This window comes from Chiloscyllium plagiosum, unplaced genomic scaffold (assembly GCF_037043375.1).
Source record: "Chiloscyllium plagiosum isolate Xiang-an unplaced genomic scaffold, Cpla_swu_hap1 HiC_scaffold_7, whole genome shotgun sequence".
In the NCBI taxonomy this organism is placed as follows: Eukaryota; Metazoa; Chordata; class Chondrichthyes; order Orectolobiformes; family Hemiscylliidae; genus Chiloscyllium; species Chiloscyllium plagiosum.
This window is the reverse complement of record NW_028270145.1, coordinates 78,364,188-78,385,083: the sequence shown is the minus strand read 5'-3', so window position 1 is coordinate 78,385,083 and position 20,896 is coordinate 78,364,188. Positions and strand designations below refer to the sequence as shown.

The following is a 20,896-nucleotide window of genomic DNA, read 5'->3' as shown; positions in this document are numbered from 1 at the left end:
AGTTCAAACATCGCATTTTTGTTTAAGAAATGAAAGTCGAAAGAGATCTAATAACTAGCAAAAACCAACATCTGATAACATTGCGTGAATTAAATTGATTTATTTCTGTTGACTTTAACCAGGACCACATTAGGGTGGATTTGATTCTGGGGTTGATTTGATTATACATCTATATACATTGGGTTCGTTTTAAAGACCACTTCCAATCTTATATCTCCACCTTGAAATTAACTTCATTAAATTCTTACTATTTTCTGCAAAATATTCTTGATTGCTTTAAAATTGGACCTTCTGGCCCAGAATGGGCACACCATGCTGTACCTCATAACCATACTCCCCACATGAGAAGCTAAAGGAGATAACTGTTTAGAGATTACCAACTCAAATTGAACTAATTTGAATGTTGACAGTTTGAATATATACAAAACAGTAATTGTGTATCCAATGAGATTTTAATGTGTTTGAAGACTTTGTTTGAAAATAATCAGTGGATTAATTTATTTGCACTTTTAATTTCTGATTCCATCAATGATGTGCTGAGTAGTTTAGATGTCTGCTCGATCCAATTCAATGGCATTATAATACTGAATCTTGATATTACACAGGAATTTGTGTTGGATAAGTTGAGCATTTGGTCTCATTGTCTGAGAAAGCTTGGGGCTACTCCCAAATTCTACCACAGGATTCTCTTCCCCTGCAAAATGTGAGCAGTCTTGGCGAGTGGTCCGAGGTGGTGTTTTCCACCTAAGGCTAGAAAGCATCTTCTAAAGATCTCGTAAGCCTTTACTGTAATTGTCTCTCAATTCACTTAGCTCAGTGGGATGGTACTGCTGCTTTAAGCTACAGTATCTGCTACTGGAAAGCACCCTCAGGCTTTTTAGAATTCGCATCCATCATGAATCTGTAGGGGGCTGACAAATAAGAGACCTGTCGTCCTTATTGAATTATGCTATCAATTTTCATTGTACATTCCTCTTGTTTTGAATTGCATGATTTCAAACACTGAATTATTCAGAATACATTGAATAGGAATATATATGGGCTTGGTGCATACCTGTGGGGGTGGGTGAAAGTTAGGTTGTGCTTCCATCACCCCCAGTTGATTTGTTGATTTGAGCTGCAGTCTTTCTGAATTTCATGTTTGTAGCGAGAATTTCCATCGATGGTACAAAGAACGAGCAATTAACATTTGCTAGAAGGGAAATTGAATAATTTATTCAGCAATCTAATAACAAAAAAACATTTTACTACATATTGAATTTAGCAGTTTAATCACATAGGTCTATCTGATGTATCTGTGCTTGTATATTTCCCACTATTAGGGGTTGGAGTCATTTCATGAAGATGTAGAACAGTGAATCACTAGGATAGCACTTATATTGGTTTTCCATTACATTTTTCAGAATTCTGTTGTTTCATACATAAATTACTATAAATTATATGGAAACTTTTGACAACACTAATTTGGCTAAGTAGCTATTTCCACAAAATACCCTTACTGGGAATTCAACTAATTCTGTTGATACATTATTTTGAAATTGACATGCTGGAATTAAGACCAGCATTTTTTTTTACCTAATTTTAATGAATGTTTTGCACAATTACAAGTTTAGTCCATTCTTTTGTAATCACTATGGAAATGAAGCAGTTTACATGTAGTGCTTTAAACTCTTGCTTGCTGTACTCAGACCTGTCTTTGTTTTTAAATTCCCATCTGACCGGATTGTCTGCAGTTCTCTGCATTCTAGTGCTTTCTCAAATTAGGGAATACTGTAATTTTTAAAGTCTTATTTGAGCAATGTCTGTTTGATTATATTCGCAAAGTAAAGGGAAAGGAGCATCAGTAAAATAGTGGAGTAACATCCACACACAAATGCCAGACAATCCAGTAAGAGGCAATCCAACTAGCAACCCTTTAAATTCAATGGTGTTACTATCACTGAATTCTCCACTATCAGCATCCTGGGGGTTACCATTAACCAGAAACTCAACTAGACTCGCCACGTTAACACAGTGGCTGTAAGAGCAAGTAGGAGGATGGGAATACTGCGGTGAGTAACACATCCTGACTCCTAAAGTCTGTCCACCATCTTCATGGCACAAGTCAGGAGTGTGATGGAATACTCTGCACTTGCCTGGATTTGTGCAGCTCCAACAACACTCAAGAAGCTTGACAGCATCCAAGACAAATCATCCTGCCAGATTGGTGCCACATCTGTTCCCTCCACCACTAATTCTCAGTAGCTTGAGTTTGTACGATATATAAGATGCAGTGCAGAAATTCACCAAAGACCTTTTAGACAGCACCTTCCAAACCCACAACCATTTCCATCTAAAATGACGTGGGCAGCAGATATTTGGGAACACCACCACCTACAAGTTCATCTCCAAGCCACTTGGAAATATATCACTGACTTGGAAATACATCACTGTTACTTCACTGTCTTTGGGTCAAAATCCTGGAACTCCCTCTTTATTGGCAATGTGGGTCAACCCACAGCATGTGAACTGCAGTGGGTCAAGAAGACAGCTCATCACCACCTTCTCAAAAGCACCTAGGAATAGGCAATAAATGCCAGCGATGCCTGCATCCTACAAGTGAATACATAAATAAATGGTAAAAATCCTATCACCTTCATCCCCTCCCCCACTGACCCATTGTACTCTATGCTACTTTCTCCCCACCCCCACCCTCCTCTAGCTTGTCTCTCCATGCTTCAGGCTCTCTGCCTTTATTCCTGATGAAGGGCTTTTGCCCGAAACGTCGATTTCGAAGCTCCTTGGATACTGCCTGAACTGCTGTGCTCTTCCAGCACCACTAATCCAGAATCTGGTTTCCAGCATCTGCAGTCATTGTTTTTACCTCGTTGATTTTAACCCTACTGTGAATCCTCTTGCAAGGATGCCTGCCTTGAAGAAGTTTTCCTCCTCTCTCTACAAGAATCTCAGGGAGTCCCTCTCCCACTGCAACTCCCAGGTCATTTCCTCTGCCCTGAAGCTCTTCAACCATGTCATGAAACAAACGCGCTACCACAGCCACATTTGCTTCCTCAATGCCTGCCTCCGTAACCAACTCATCCCACACGGACTCCGGACCACCTTTAAACCAGCAGAGTTCGGACCCGAACAGGACAAACAGTACAGACTACAGATTCAAAAACACCAGCAACAGTTCTCCTTCAAGATCCTCCGCTCCACGCTTGCAGCAATGCGCCGGCACCTAACCTCTCTACAGTCAGCCCTGCCTCAGCTGAGGGCCACACTCTCTCAGAATTGCAAAGGACCCACTCTGTACTACATCCTCAGGAGAATTCATACTCTCAACAAACAGTATTTCAATTCCGTCTCAAACATCAAAAACTGTAAGAACAACACCCACCTCCATAACCAGCGCTCCTCAAACATTCCAGAAGATTCCCCTGGCCTCGGAATCTACTCAGACGCCATTAGCCATGCAGCTGATGCAGCTGCCACCCCCACGCTGATTGATGATGTCACTTCCGCCCCATCATGGCCACTCCCACAACCACTTCCACCCCTCACAATTCCTCATGCATCACATAGGACATCACTTCCGTCCCTGACATCATTGCTGATGCCACATGCTCAGTGACTTCCGCCACCTCTACTGCCGTGGTCACCACCACTTCCGCCCCCACCAGCGCCACTCACCTGCATTCTGCTGACATGCCCCCCACAGACCCCACTGTCATTATCCCCACCCCCCAGAACCCCGAGGGGAACACTATCCCTACTCATGACTCCACCCCCGTTCACCCCACCATCACACCCACTCCAGTTACAGGTTCTGCCACCAGATCCCAGCTCCCAGCCCTGCTGAGTTTTCACCATCCCCCCAGACCTCCCCCTCACTGAGGACGAACGATCAGTCCTCAGCAAAGGACTCACCTTCATCCCCCTCCGTCCACGCATCAATGAATTTAATACACGCTGTGACATCGAACAATTCTTCCGCCGCCTCCGCCTCCAAGCTTACTTTCACAATCAGGATTCCCGCCCACCTTCCGAGGACCCCTTCGCCCACCTCCAACACACTGCATCCACCTGAACACCCCGTGCTGGCCTATTACCTGCCCTCGACCTCTTCATTTCCAACTGCCGCCGGGACATTAACCGCCTCAACCTGTCTACCCCCCTCCCCCACTCCAACCTCTCACCCTCACAACGCGCAGCCATCCAATCCCTCTGCTCCAATCCCAACCTCACCATCAAGCCAGCGGATAAAGGGGGTGCAGTGGTAGTCTGGCGCAGTGACCTCTACAGCGCTGAAGCCAAATGCCAACTCGAGGACACCTCTTCCAACTGCCCCTCGACCATGCCCCCACCCCCCCATCATCAAACCATCATCTCCCAGACCATACAGAACCTCATCACCTCAGGAGATCTCCCACCCACAGCTTCCAACCTCATAGTCCGGGAACCCCGCATTGCCCGGTTCTACCTCCTTCCCAAGATCCACAAGCCTGACCACCCTGGCCGACCCATTGTCTCAGCATGCTCCTACCCCACTGAACTCATCTCTACCTACCTCGACACTGTCCTATCCCCCCTAGTCCAGGAACTCCCCACATACGTTCAAGACACCACCCACGCCCTCCACCTCCTCCAAGACTTCCGTTTCCCCGGCCCCCAATGCCTCATCTTCACCATGGATATCCAATCCTTCTACACCTCCATCTGCATGACCAGGGCCTCCAAGCCCTCTGTTTTTTCCTCTCCAGACATCCCCAACAGTACCCTTCCACCGACACTCTCATTCGTTTAGCCGAACTGGTCCTCACCCTTAACAATTTCTCCTTTGAATCCTCCCACTTCCTCCAGACCAAAGGGGTAGCCATGGGCACATGTATGGGCCCCAGCTATGCCTGTCTCTTTGTTGGCTATGTAGAGCAGTTGATCTTCCGTAATTATTCTGGCACCACTCCCTACGTCTTCCTCCGCTACATTGATGACTGCATTGGCGCCAACTCATGCTCCCGCGAGGAGGTTGAGCAATTCATCAACTTCACCAACACATTCCACCCTGACCTTAAATTTACCTGGACCATCTCTGACACCTCCCTCCCCTTCCTGGACCTCTCCATCTCCAATAATGACGACCGACTTGACACTGACATTTTTTACAAACCCACCGACTCCCACAGCTACCTGGATTACACCTCTTCCCACCCTACCTCTTGCAAAAATGCTATCCCATATTCCCAATTCCTCCGCCCCTCCGTATCTGCTCCCAGGAGGACCAGTTCCACCACAGAACACACCAGATGGCCTCCTTCTTTAGAGACCGCAATTTCCCTTCCCACGTGGTTAAAGATGCCCTCCAACACTTCTCATCCACATCCCACACCTCCGCCCTCAGACCCCACCCCTCCAACCGTAACAAGGACAGAACGCCCCTGGTGCTCACCTTCCACCCTACCAACCTTTGTATAAACCAAATCATTCACTGACATTTCTGCCACCTCCAGGGATATATTTCCCTCCCCTCCCCTTTCCGCCTTCCGCAAAGACCGTTCCCTCCATGACTACCTGGTAAGGTCCACACCCCCCTACAACCCACCCTACCATCCTGGCACTTTCCCCTGCCACCGCAGGAACTGTAAAACCTGCGCCCACACCTCCTCCCTCACCTCTATCTAAGGCCCTAAAGGAGCCTTCCACATCCATCAAAGTTTTATTTGCAGATCCACTAATATCATTTATTGTATCTGTTGCTCCCGATGCGGTCTCCTCTACATTGGGGAGACTGGACGCCTCCTAGCAGAGCACTTTAGGGAACATCTCCGGGACACCCGCACCAATCAACCACACCGCCCCGTGGCCCAACATTTCAACTCTCCCTCCCACTCTGCTGAGGACATGGAGGTCCTGGGCCTCCTTCACCGCCGTTCCCTCACCACCAGATGCCTGGAGGAAGAACGTCTCATCTTCCGCCTCGGAACACTTCAACCCCAGGGCATCAATGTGGACTTCAACAGTTTCCTCATTTCCCCTTCCCCCACCTCACCCTAGTTCCAAACTTCCAGCTCAGCACTGTCCCCATGACTTGTCCGGACTTGTTCTACCTGCCTATCTCCTTTTCCACCTATCTACTCCACACTCTCCTCCCTGACCTATCACCTTCATCCCCTCCCCCACTCACCCATTGTACTCTATGCTACTTTCTCCCCACCCCCACCCTCCTCTAGCTTATCTCTCCACGCTTCAGGCTCACTGCCTTTATTCCTGATGAAGGGCTTTTGTCCAAAACGTCGATTTCGCTGCTCCTTGGATGCTGCCTGAACTGCTGTGCTCTTCCAGCACCACTGATCCAGAACATAAATAAATGTACCATTCAAAGAAAGTGCAGGAGTAAAACCCAATGAAAAGCGTCTTTTCATGAACTCATGACTTAAATCAGTGTGGATAGTGTCTTCTCTTTAAGTACCCTTGTCATGCTCTGTGAAGACACTTCATTCAAAGTAAAACATGGACGAAATTCTGATTAGAATTTTCTGGAAGTGCCATCTCTTTTGAAAATGGACACTAAACTGCCAACATGGCAGCTGATGGGTCAGGTGAATTTTTGTTTCAGCACCCACTACTTCACTTCATCAGAAGATTCACAACAAAATGACACGGGTGGGCTGTTCTGTTTATTGACATAGCAAGACAAAAAAACACTTGCGAATTCATACCTTCTGTTTGTGGACATATTCAAATCTCAATACTGATGAACTCCCAGACTCTGTCTTCAAACACAAAATAAAAGGAGCTGTAGAGAAACCAATTCATCATTGGTAAATGTGAATAGTCCTATCAATTCTCTGTTGGATAGCCATGGCTTCTAACTTCAAATCATTCTAGGTGGACAATAGGAGTATTGATCATGTGATTGAAATTGACTACACATAATGAATCTTTCTATGCTAGCACCTGCATAGATAGCAGCAGAAAGAGCAGTAACAATTAGTCCTTTCAAAAACGGGACACTACAATATCTTAAAGTCGCCATGCCTCTTCCTTTCCAAGGCTATTACTGTAGAAACTTCTTGTCCAGACAAGAACACTGCAGGTAACTAACTTTGAGACCTACTGAAGTTTCATCTCTTCAAAGGATTCCTGCTGTAATTCTAATATCTGATTCCTATTATTGAAAACACCCAAATTATCCTCCTGGAATGAAATTACTTTCTTCACCATACTATTCCTAAGATCAGTATCCTTGTGGAGGCAGGGTCATTGGGGACATTTAAGAGACTCCTCGACATAGATATGGTCACAGACATTTGAGGGTGCATACATGAGGATCAGTGGTCGGCACAACATCGTGGGCTGAAGGGCCTGTTCTGTTCTATCAGTCAAACATGTCAATTACAAACTCTCCTTTAGTTTATGACTTATAAAAATGCACTTTCCTCTTTAACTCTGTTTTTCTGATGTGTACATGTAAATACCAAGAATGAGCTGTGTTCTTCGACCTTTGCAATGAGTCTGTGAATATGTAATACTCTTTATTTAAACCTACAAGCTGGCAGCAATCACACCACCTTCCCATTTCCGCCTGAGTTAAGTTCTGAGCAGGAGTGTCCAAACTCCACCTTCCCAACCTCTGCCAAATGAGACTCCAAAGTGGTAAATCAGTGATGTCTGGTGGCTCTTATTGGGTGGGGAAATGCCCTCCACCCAACTGTTTGTTTGGAAGATGAAATGCCAGGCCTTGCTGTGAAGTGTCAGCTTGAATATCTTACCAGCTCAGTAAGCTAGCAAAAGCAGAAGTTACCACCATGGTATTGGGTGACATATTTTGATTTCCAGTTGTCTGCTTTTCCTGCTGGAAGAAAATTGACAATGTTGAAGACCATGGTAAATAATGGTAAGTGACATATTTGAGGATGTGGGCATCTGCAAAGTAGGAGATGGCTGAAGGAGCTGCACAAAATGGCTTCTGTTTGGCTAACTTGGTCTGTACTGAGCCAGGCAAATACTTGTGACTCAGATCAAACATGAAACCACAGACTCATATAGATCCGATAAAATACTCTAAGTTATATAACCTTAACCATTAAATGCAGAAGTAACAGTTTAACACTAACCACAGGACAGGACAAATACAATTCTGGGAACAAGAAATTGTGATAGGTTAAGGCACAAGTGCGGACCTCTGGGAATCTGATTGATTGTTATTATGCGATCATGTTCCATTTTTGACTATGAACAATGTACATAAGCCCTATGCAAACTCTAAGTCATTGGATTCTTTTGGTAGTCTAGCAGTACTCATACTTCTGGGCTGATCAGAGTCTACCGACCTGGCTGTATGAAAGAATGAATGATTGCTTGTGTAACTGATAAAGAGTCGTTTACAGGTGTGTTATTGACCGATCCCCCAAACCCAAAGACCAGGACAGTAGTCCGGATTCTCATGTTCACAATGTAAAATATCTTGTATTGCTGAAAAAAGACTGCACTCCTCGGGACTCAAAGGGAAAACCAATAGTTACTTGAGAGAAGAGTGTTGATTCCTTGGCAAGTGGACTGTGATAGAGGTGTGGAGAATGCTCCTGTTAATGCTGATTGGCAGTTAACTGCCAGGCTATGTTTAAATTTTAATTCAGGAAGTTCGATTAGTCAGGGAATAAATGAACCAGTGAATGGCTGTTGCCAATGTTGTTGAGTTGAAACTGATGTAGTGCACTTGCATGTTCTTTCTGTCTACAAAGATCAGGATGATGTCTTAATAAAAGCCAAGTATTCACGATACTTGAGATCCAAAATAGTAAAGTGTTGGATAAACTCAGCAGATCTGTCCTCATCTGTAGAGAGCGAAAGACTTAACACTTTAAATCTACTTTTAGTTCTGCTTCTGGAGCACTCCCTGTGTATTGATATATGCATATATGTTATTAAATGTATGTGTATTCATAGTTTGCACATTCTTCCATGTCTACATGAGTTTCCTTCAGATGGATTGCTCCAAAGCTAATTGAACCTCCCTTGGAAATTGGATAACCTGATCAATTTAGGAATCAGTATCACCTCTTTTCTCTTTGTAAAAAGTGTCCAACAATGAGGAACTTAAAACTGGTTACTTTTTATAAGGATGTTATAAGATTTGAGCTATATGGAGAGGCTGAATTGGCTGAGGTTATTTTCCCTGGAGGAAAATAGGGGTGACCTTATAGAGCTTTTAAAATTGAGGAGCATAGATAGGGTGTATAGCTAAGGTCTTTTCCCCCGGGTAAGGAAAACTGGAGGGAATAGGTTTAAGATGAGAGGGGGAAGATTTAAAAGGGACCTGAGGGGCAACTTTTTCATGCAGAGGGTGGTGCATGTATGGAATGAGCTGCCAGAGGAAGTGGTGGAGGCTGGTACAATTGCAACATTTAAAAGGCATCTGGATGGGTATATGAATAGGAATGATTTAGAGGGATATGGACCAAAAATAGGATGAGATTAATTTGGGATATCTTGTCGGCATGGAGTACTAGGTCCAAAGGGTCTGTTTCCGTGCTGTACAGCTCTCGGAGTCTGTATATGTGTCGTGATAAATCTTGCAGCTTAACAGAATATGTAGACACATTCCATCATGATTATCATAAAGGTTAACATCATTAGAAGACATTATACAATTTCAAAGTCTAGGTACCTTCGTTTCTGAGATGGTGCTGTGTGCCATGACATTGTATACTTTTTCTGTACTTCTAAACTTGAGTATACATGACATTAATGGTTAAATTTTAAAGCCACTGCAACAATCTAAGTCCCTTAGCATGTCAAAGATTGTATAATGCAGAAGATGCTGGATTTTGGCCTTATCCTTTACATATGAAGCTGCATCGTAACACTTTCCATAGTTTACTTTGCAATATGTTGAATGGAGTTTGCTACTTGGCTAAGCAAAGGTGAGGACTGCAGATGCTGGATTAGAGTGGTACTGGAAAAGCACAGCAGGTCAGGCAGCATCCGAGGAGCAGGAATATTGATATTTCAGTCAAAAGCCCTTCATTAGAAATGGAGGCCTCCATTCCTGAAGAAGGGCTTTTGCCCGAAACGTCATTTTTCTTTGCTACTTGGCTGTCATTCCTTACTGTTGAATATTTAACGATGTGGCTCATAATGGGTTTATCCACCTGACCATCTGCCTTGAACGTCCTATATTCCCACTTGACCTTTCCATTTGGACAGAAGCAATATCTGATTCAAATTCACTTCTCTCAAATTAGGAGGAAAGCCATACCTGTGATAGGTATTTGATAATTTGTGGGGTAAGTGAGGACTGCAGATGCAGGAGATCAGAGTTAAGAGTGTGTTGTTGGAAAAGCACAGCATTACATTGCTCCTTCCTCAGCTTCAGCAATGTGGAGGTCAGGTGGGCACGTTGAGTTGGTTGATGTCATCCGCCTCACCCACTCCAACCTCTCACCCTCACAACGCGCAGCCTTCCACTCCCTCTGCTCCAACCCCAACCTCACTATCAAATCCGCAGACAAGGGAAGCGCGATAGTATTGTGGCACACTGACCTCTACACTGGAAAAAGTGAGGACTGCAGATGCCGGAGATCAGAGCTGAAAAATGTGTGCTGGAAAAGCGCTTTTCCAGCAACACATCGTTTCAGCTCTACACTGTGAAGCCAGACGCCAACTCGCAGACACCTCCTCCCACTGCCCCCTTGATCATGATTTTACCTCCTTCCTCAGCTTCACAAACCTGACTATCCCAGATGACTCATTGTCTCAGCCTACGCCTATCTCACCGAACTCATCTCTTCCTACCTCAACATCGTCCTGTCCCCGTTAGTCCAGGAACTCCCCACCTACGTTCGTGACACCACCCATGCCCTTCACCACCTCCAAGATTTTTATTTCCCCGGCCCCCAATGCCTCATCTTCACCATGAACATCCAGTCCCTGTACACATCGATCCACCATGACGAAGGTCTCCAAGCCCTCTGTTTCTTCCTCTCATACGGTCCCAACCAGTACCCTTCCACCGACACCCTCCTCCGCCAGGCTGAACTGAACCTCACCCTCAACAACTTCTTCCAATCCTGCCACTTTCTCCAAACCAAAGGGGTAGCCATGGGCACCGCATGGGACTGAGCTATGCCTCCCTGTTTGTTGGATATGTGGAACGGTGCATCTTCCGCAGTTATACAGGCACCACCCTACACCTGTTCCTCCGCTACATCGATGACTGTATCACTGCCGCCTCGTGCTCCCATGAGGAGGTTGATCAGTTCATCAACTTGACCAACATCTTCCACCCGGACCTCAAATTCACCTGGACCATTTCGGAAACTTCCCTCCTCTTCCTGGACCTCTGGCAACTGACTAACCACAGACATCTACTACATGCTCACTGACTCCCACAGGTACCTAGACTACACCTCCTCCCACCCTATCTCCTGTAAAAATGCCATCTCTTATTCCCACTTCCTCCGCCTCCACCGCATCTATGCCCAGGATGATCAGTTCCACGTCAGAAAGTCCCAGGTGGCCTCCTTCTTCCATCATCCTTCCCACGTGGTTGATGATGCCCTCCTCCACTTCACACATCACCGCCCTTGAACCCCACCCTTCCCAACGCAACAAGAACACAACCCCCCGGTCCCCACCTTCCACCACACCAACCTCCACATCCATTGCATCATCCTCCGCAACTTCCACCACCTCCAATTGGACAGCAAAGATATATTTCCCTCCCCACCCCTATCAGTATTCCGGAAAGACCATTCCCTCCGCGACTCCCTTGTCAGGTCCACACCACCCACCAGCCCACACCATTCCCCTCACCTCCATTCAAGACACCAAGGGATCCCTCCACTTTTGTCAGATATTTACCTGTATCTCTACCAATGTCATCTACAGAATCCGTTGCAACTGGTGTGGTCTCCTCTACATCAGGGAGACAGGACGCCGCCTTGTGGATCGTTTCAGAGAACATCTCTGTGACACCCACACCCACCAACCCCACCACCCTGTGGCTGAGCACTTCAACCCCCCCCCCCTTGAAATGCGGATTTCAACAGCTTCCTCATTCCCCCTCTTCCCCCCCCCACACATTATTCCAGTCCCAAGCCTCCAACTTGGCACCGCCCTCTGGACCTGTCCATCACTCCCCCCTCTGACCTATCGCCTTCCCCCTCACCTTCATCCACCTATTGCTTTCCCACCTACCTTCTTCCCAACCCCAGCCTTTTATCTCTCAGCCCCGCCCCACAAGCCTCATTCCTGAAGAAGGACTTATGCCTGAAACGTCGATCCATGTGATAATTTTATCAATATATGAATTCTTGAAATCAGATGACACGGAAAAGTAACTTTCCCAAAATATTTGCTGAACACAGACATTATATTTGATCAGAATTAGAAGAACATTTTGCAGAAATGAATAGACTTCCTTTTGCTAAGTCTCTAGTCTGTGGGCTGGTGAAATTCCTGTCATAGTTACATTAATTACAGCTAACATTCAACACTCGTGTGTCCAATAGCAAAAATTACTTGCATGTTTAACATTTTTTCCACACCATAGGACCATGACTGGTTTGCAAAATGTTTTTTTTTTAAGAGGATTCTGGTGCTATACGTCTGTATATTTTTAGAACATCAACTAGCCATGGGTTTAGGTTTTACCAACTGATTGGAAGCAAATGAGGTGGGAGGAGTGGCTGTATTATGGCGAGAAGCATGAGAAGGCAAGCACATCCTCTTTTTTTCACTTTGTAACCTGCTATTACCAAAGCAAATTGGGCCAGGAGGTCATGCTGGCACATGGCAGGAAGATAATTAAGTCTAAAACGGGCAATTAACTGTACTTTAGCAGGACTTACTAAATTTTACACCAGTTGCATGGGAGCACTGGTGCTTCAGAGCATCCCCAGCTTAACCAGATGCATGGTGAGTGAGAGGTCCATGTTGGCTACGGTTTGGAAGCATGAATGGAGAGGGACTTGGCAGACAGGGCAGGATTGACTGTTATTTCTGCCGCCCAGTCAGCAGGCATAAATATGTCTAGCTTAGTGAGGATTGCCACATATCTGCCTATCTTCAACTTGGCACTTGTATGTGGAGAGCAAAGCAGGTGGAAGGTCCTGAAAATTAGTTGTAGCTATTTGCATGGGCATACTCACTCAGGCATTGGACCTCCAGTGACGAGGAATGCCAGGGATGGGGACAGCATCTGGAAATAATAACCAGAGATGCAATAGGAGAATGAGGCTGAAAGGTAAAGGGGCATGCATATGGTCACTTGCGTGCAGAAGAGGTTGCCCATCAAAGAATGCTTATCATCAGAGGCTTAACTTTCTACAAATTTCAGAGCAGCAGTTTCCAGGAAGAGGATCACCGAGCAGCTGTTGTGATGGATGATAAGCTGAGCTTTATGTGAAGTCGGAGGAGTTGGGATCAGTGGGTCTTTTTCTGGTTGGCAAGATGTAACTATAATGGAGTACCATAAGGTTTTGTCTGCAACCCTAACTGTTTACAATTTATATTAATGACCTGGATGCAGGGAGTATAGAAGATACTATAGTAAAATTTGCAGATGACACTAAAATAGGTGAGCAATTAAGTTGCAATAAAGAAATAAGAAATTTACAAATGAATAAATTAAGGGAATGGGCCAAAATTTGGCGGGTGGAGTTTAAGATGGATAAGAGTGAGGTTATCTATTTTGATTGGAGGAAGAAGAAAGCCATCTGTTTATCTAAGTGGAGAGGAACTTCAGAGTGCTTCAGTGCAGAGGGATCTGGGTGTCCTTGTCCATGAACCATAGAAACTTAATATTCAGGAACAGCAAGTAATAAAGAAGGTATATAGAATTTTGGCATTTATTGCTAAAGGAATGGAATAGAAATGTAGGGAAGTGTTGCTGCATTTGTGGGACTGCACCTGGAATATTGTGTACAGCTTATATCTCCTGACATTAGGAGGAATGGATTTGTGTTGGAAGTAGATCAGCGGAGTTTTACTAGATTGTTTCCAGAGGTGAAGGATTTGACTTAAGAGAGATTTGAGAAGTTTAGGCCTATGCTGTCTGGAGGAGAAAGTGAGGACGGCAGAGACTGGGGATTAGAGTCAAGGGATTAGTGCTGGAAAAGCACAGCAGATCTGAGGAGCAGGAAAATCAATGTTTCAGACAAAAACCCCTCATTAGGAATCTGGAGTCTAGAAGAATGAAAAGAGGTCTAATTGAGGTATCCAAGACACTGAAAGGATTTGACAAAGTAGATATAAAGAAGATATTTTCTCTTGTCAGGTAATTTAAAATGGGGGGGTCATAATATCAGGATCACGACTGGAAGATTTAAATGCAAAATGCGGAGAAATTACTTCTCTCAAAGGGTCTTGCATCTGTGCAATTCACTACTCCAGAGTTTGGTGGATGCCAGTTAGAATTAGTAACAGATTGATGGCTTATAAGGAGTGGGTAGGAAAATGGATTTTAGGCCAAGGTGGGATCAATCATAATTTGTTACAACACTCTCCTGCTTAATTTAAAACCAGCAACACAGAAATGATTTATCCTGTGCAGTAATCTGTAAAAATTCGAATGGCCAAGAACTATTTAAACTAAAAATTAACAACTTTATTTCTTAAAGTATAACAGAGAATAATTAACTAACGACTATTTACAATTCCTTACCATAACCTATGTTTTACCTTCCCTTTTATAATACTAGTCTGATAAAATTCCCAATTAAGATTTACAAAACAAAACCTCTTATCTCAAAACCAGGCAGCTTTCATACTTCTATTTGGATCTTCCTGTGTCTTCTTCTTTGGGATTTCTGCTTCACAGATTACTGAGTGAAAACAGTAGCTTAAAGAGAGCTATTTTTCAGGCAGGAGCAAGTGAGGACTGCAGATGCTGGAGATCAGAATCGAGAGTGTGTTGCTGGAAAAACACAGCAGGTCAGGCAGCATCCGAGGAGCAGGAGAATTGACATTTCGGGCATAAGCCCTTCATCAGAAATGAGGCTTGTGGGTGGGGCTGAGAGATAAATAGGAGGAGGTGTGGGGTTGGAGGGAAGGAAGCTGGGAAAGTGATAGGTGGATGAAGGTGAGGGAGAAGGTGATAGGCTAGAGAGGGGAGTGACGAACAGGTCTGGAGGGCATGCCAGGTTGGAGACTAGGGACAGGGATAATGTGGGCAGAGGGGAATTGAGGAAGCTGTTGAAATCCACGTTCATCCCGTGTGGTTGCAGGGTCCCTAGGTGGAATATGAGGCGTTCCTCATATTCCACCTAGGCATCGGGTGGTAACGGTTTGGCGGTGGAGGAGGCCCAGAACCTGCATGTCCTTGACTGAGTGGGAGGGGGAGTTGAAATGTTCAGCCACGGGCCGATGAGATTGGTGGGTCAGGTGTCCCAGAGATGTTCTCTGAAACAACTCACAAGAAGTTATCCTGACTCCCTGATGTAGAGGAGACCACACCGAGTGCAACGGGTGAAGTAGATGACGTTGGTAGAGGTATAGGGAAATTTCTGATGGATGTGAAAGGATCCCTTGGGGCCTTGGACTGAGGTGAGGGGACTGTTGTCGGCGCAGGTTTTGCAGTTCCTGTGGTGACAGGAAAAGATGCCAGGAGTGGGTGTGGGCTGGTGGGGTGTGCGTGAACCTGGTGAGGGAGTCGCGGAGGGAATGGTCTTTCTGGAACATTAATTGGGTTGGAGAGGGAAATATATCTTTGGTGGTAAGGTCCATTTGGAGCTGGTGGAAGTGGTGGATGATGATGCGATGTATGCAGAGGTTGGTGGGGTGGAAGGTGAGAACCAATGGGTTCTGTCCTTGTTGCATTAGGAGGGGTGGGGTTCAAGGGCGGTAATGCGTGAAGTCGAGGAGATGTCCTGGAGGGCATCATCAACCACATGGGAAGGGAAGTTGCAATCTTGGAAGAAGGAGGCCATTTGGCGCTTTCTGAGGTGGTTTTGGTCATCTTGGGTTCTGAAATAGAATTGGTCATCTGTCAGAAATTTACTTGTACCTCTACCAATGTCATCTACTGCATTTGTGGTACCTGATGTGGTCTCCTCTACATCAGGGAGATAGGACATCCTTTTGTGGATTGTTTCAGAGAACATCTCTGGAACACCTGACCCATCAACCCCACCGCTCCGTGGCTGAATGGTGGAGCTGGCTTGAGCAGCTAAATTGCTTACTACTGCCACTAGTTCTTCTGTTCAGTGATAGTGGCATGAAAAATCACTGATGCAAAATCTCTGTGCCTCGGCATCTTTGCAAGGATCTTATAAAGGCATATATCATCTCCCAATCTGTAGATCACAAGTGCATTAAAATGGACACAAATGTCATGTTTCAAGGGGCCAGCAAGTATCTTGTGCTTTTATATGCCAGCAGAATTTATAATGTTTGAGCTATTGCTGTGTTTTGCCAGGCTCTGGATGCAATCTGCTACACACATGGCCATCAAGGCTTTTGCAGACTAACTAAAGACTTTTGCCAACAGGAGTGGCTTTCAGTCACTTGGCACAAAATAGCCTAGGGCTACCTTCAAATCTGGGCAAGATTCTCTAGAATTTACCACCAGTATCTATAAACTGAGGCAGTCTTGCTGTATGCACACCATGTGCATTCATGGTTACTGATGTCTGCACAGCACCAAAACACAAATGCAGAGGAGAAGTACAACAGTGTAAACTCAAGCAATTATTGATCAGGCCATGGTGTTTCTGAAAGTGAGGTTCAGGTGCCAGAATAAATCTAATCGAACTTCAGTATTGCCCAGTTAGGCTGTTGTGCATTGTAGTTGTGTTGAGCTCTGCTTTAAATAATGAGGACATCCTATAGCTGATACCAGCTCAGTGTGAGGAGTTAGAGGACAATGCTGGCTTGATGGAGCAGAATGCAGTGGAGATTGAGGGTGCACAGGCAGGGGCTATACATTATCTGATAGGGAAATATGTGATGGGCTAATATAGGCATACTTGGTAAAATACTGCAATGTCTAGAAATCTGAAATAATAATGCTGGAAAGACAGACCATATTTGTGAAGAGAAAGAACATAGTTATTATTTTAGGTGTGAGAGTTATCAGGCAAAGCTCAGGCAAGTGGAAAACGTTATTAGGGTTGGTGGACCATTGTGAGAGAGTGAAAGCTCTTTCCATATAATAAGGCTGCAAAGCTAACCTTGTGTGCTGCTCTATGCTCTTGTAAGAGCTGGATAGCTGACATTGTTTGCTATTGTGTAAAGAAGATTGACAGAAGGTTTGGTGAAGGTATACAAAATTATGATCAGATAATTTAGATCAGGTCATTCAACTGCTGACACATATAGGAGCCCTTTATTCGTTCTCTATTTCTGATTTCTTTCCTTCAATGAAATGGATGAACCAGATGGTTTTTTTAGGACAATTGATGTTAGTTTGTAAATTGAGGTGACCAGACCTGGAGCAATACATTAGACATTTTACATTCTTTTATTCACTCATGGAATGTGGACATTGTTGCTGCACAGCATTTATTTCCCAATCCAGCAGTCCTTGAGAAGATGGTGGTGAGCTGCAGCCTATGCCCTGAGGCAATGAACTCCAGAATTGACAACTGTGAAGGAACAGCAATATATTTCCAAGTCAGGACGGTGAATGGCTTGGAGGGGCAATTGCAGGTGGACATGTTCCCATGTATCTGTCACCCTTGTTCTTCTTGATGGAAGTGGTCATGCTTTTGGAAGGTGCTATCTTTGGAGAATTTCTGCAGTCAATCTCGTAGATAGTAGACACCGCTGCTCCTGAGTGTTGGTGATTGAGAGACCGGATGCTTGCGGATGTGGCATCAATGGAGCAGGCTGCTTTGTCCTGGATGGTGACAAGCTTCTTTAGTGTTTTTGGAGCTGCACCCATCCAGAAAAGTGGAGCATATTGCATTACACTCTTGATTGTGCCTATAGAGGGTGGACAGGCTTTGGAGAGTCAGGAGGTGATTTACTCGCTGTAGTATTCCTAGCCTCTGACCTGCTGTTGTAGTCACTACGTTTGTGGTGAGTCCATTGAGTTTCTGGTCAATGGTAATTCCCAGAATATTGATAGTGGAGGATTCAGAGATGGTAACACTGTTGAATGTCAAGGACAATGGTTAGATCGTTTCTTATTGGAAATAGTGATTACCTGACATTTGTGTGACATGAATGTTACTTGCCACTTGTCAGCCCAAGCCTGGATACTGGCCAGATGATGATGCATTTGAACATGGACTGCTTCAATATCTGAGGAGTTGTGAGTGGTACTGAACATTGTCTGACAATCCGCGAGCATCCCCACTTCTGACCTTATGATGGAGGGAAGGTTATTGAAGCAATTTAAGATGGTTGGGTCTCAAACACTATCCTGAGGAACTTCTGCAGAGATGTCCTGAAATGATTGACCTGCAACAACTACTTCCTATGTGCCAGGCATGACTCTAATTAGCAGAGAGTTTGCTCCTTGATACTCATTGATACTGGTTTTGCTAAAGATCCTTGATGCCACAGTCAATTTGCATGTGGCTTTGATGTTAAGGGCTGTCACTCTCACCTCATCTCTGGAATTCAGCATTTTTATCCATATTAAAACCAAGACTGTAATGAGATCAGGAGCTTTAGTGATCCTGGTGGAACCCAAACTGGGCGTCACTGAGCAGATTATTGCTGAGCAGATGGCACTGTTGAAGGCACCTTCCATCACTTTGACTGATGGAGTAGTAATTGGCTGAGTTGGATTTGTCCTGCTTTTTGTGTACAGGACATACCTGGGCAATTTTCCACACTGCAGGATAAATGCCAGTATTTTAACTGTACCGGAACAGCTTGACTAGAGGAGCAGAAAGTTCTGGAGTGCAAGTGGATCATCTACTCTGCACTTCTGGCTGAAGATTGTTACAGCCTTGTGTCCTGCATTAATGGGCGTTTCCATTATTGAAGATGGGGATATTTGTTGAGCCTCCTTTTACAGTGAGTTGGATCATGACCTAACTAGACATTTAAAAGGTTCTGCAAAAGTTCTCTTCTGTTGTACTTAATACTTTGATATATAAAGTTTAAGGTCCCGTCGTTTTTCTATCTGCTCACTCAATATGTCCTATTACCTTCAATGATCAATTGTACATGAAATCCAAACCCCTCTGACCAACCGAGATTTGTCATCAATTCTGTTATGCGTTTGCCTGACTTTCAGCCACAAACAACATCTCACACTTCTTGTATTAAATTCCATTAGTCTTTACATTCTGATTTATCCTGTTGCAATCGACTGATATCATCCTTATTGTTCACCACAACACCCAAATCTGGTCTATGACCACGCATACGACCATATGACCTCGAAGCAGAAGTAGGTCTCTTGGTCCCTTGAGCATGTTCTACGATCAATTAGATCGTGGCTGAGCTGATGACTCCACATTCCTACCATCCCACAGTAACCTTTTCATTACCTTGCTCAAGAATCCATCTACATCTACCTTAAAAAGATTCAAGGCTGCCTTTTCTGTGCTTTTCAAAGAAGAGGTATCCAAAGATTGATCTTGTTTGTTTTTGTGCCCGTTATTTTTTGATTAAGAGCATTATGTTGACAGTTTTCCAGTGTTCTGGGACTTTTCCAGAATCCATGGATTCTGAGAACATTACCAGTAGTTCATCCATTACCTCTGAGCCTATTTCCTTTAATATCCTCGGATGCAACCCATTAATTATTATCAGACTTATTAGCCTTTAGGACCAATAGTTTCCCTAGTACTACTTCTCTTGTGACAGTTGTTATTATTTAGTTCCAAGATCATTTAGTATCTTTGGAATTCAATTCACGTTCTCTACAGTGAAGACTGATGCAAAATATTTATTGAACTTTTCTGCCATTTCCTGGTTCCCCATATTATTTCCTTGGGGGAATTGTCTAAAGGGCCGATACTCACTTTGCCCTCTTTCTTCATTTTTATATTGATATTACTTACAAGCTTACACTCAAAGTTTATTTTGTTTTTATTTATTTATTGGGTCATCTTACGTTGGTTTTAAAGAAGTTGACCTTCTCGTCACCCATGTCTTGAATCTTTTGTGTATTTGCATGTGACGCCGATAATAATCCAGAAATTATTACCGTTTGAATTTCTGCTGCATAATTTGTTGGCTAGTTCCACATATTGGCTATACAGAACCTCTTGCTTGCCCTGCCTGTCATTGACACCCATGTGGAACACGACAACTGGATTCTTCATCTCCCACTGCAAGTTCCTCATCAGCACTGAGCAGATCTCCGGAATCCTGGCACTTGTCAGGCAATGTGGTCTTCTGCTGCAGAAAGCAATGTCAATCTCCTTCACTACAGTATCTACTTTATCTAAAATTCCTTTTCACTGGCCCAACTTGAGAGATTTCCTGTATTATGGTGCTTTGGTCAATTAGCTCAATTACCTTCCAGTCCACAGTCTCATCCAAAGAACCTGAAAGACCCTCAATCCTCTTGTCCCATTGGAATAGTTGAGACTCCTGCACTCCTCCCTACCTTATTTGCATCCTTTGCAATTCCACCCTCTTTTCCCTGGTCAGTGACAAAATCAGAAGACTCTGTCTTACTAGAGGCATCTAGTTCCTGGTACAAAATATCTGAGTGAATTCCTTTCTTGATGTGTTATGATGTATACAAGTCAGCTTCCAGTTTGTTAACTCTGAATGGATCTGACGAAGCTATCACCACTTAGCATAGACATGGTTTCCCTGGATCATGCTGGCATCCAGGAGTCTGCAAATACTGTAACTACCATCCTTACTATGTTGTAATTAACTACTTTTTAAAAACTTTAAATGTATCATCGGCCAGTTTTGAAAATTTGCTCAGTATTTCAATATCCAAGCCAATTGATCATTTCTCCTTCAGTGTTTTACGCATCTGGAATAGGGATCA

The 20,896-nt window shown here is 44.3% G+C and overlaps 1 protein-coding gene across 5 annotated transcripts in view; it reads left to right on the top strand.

Moving 5' to 3' along the window:
* Positions 1-20,896, top strand: part of nckap5l (NCK-associated protein 5-like) — a 643,060-nt gene that overhangs the window by 243,061 nt on the left and 379,103 nt on the right. The window lies entirely within an intron of this gene.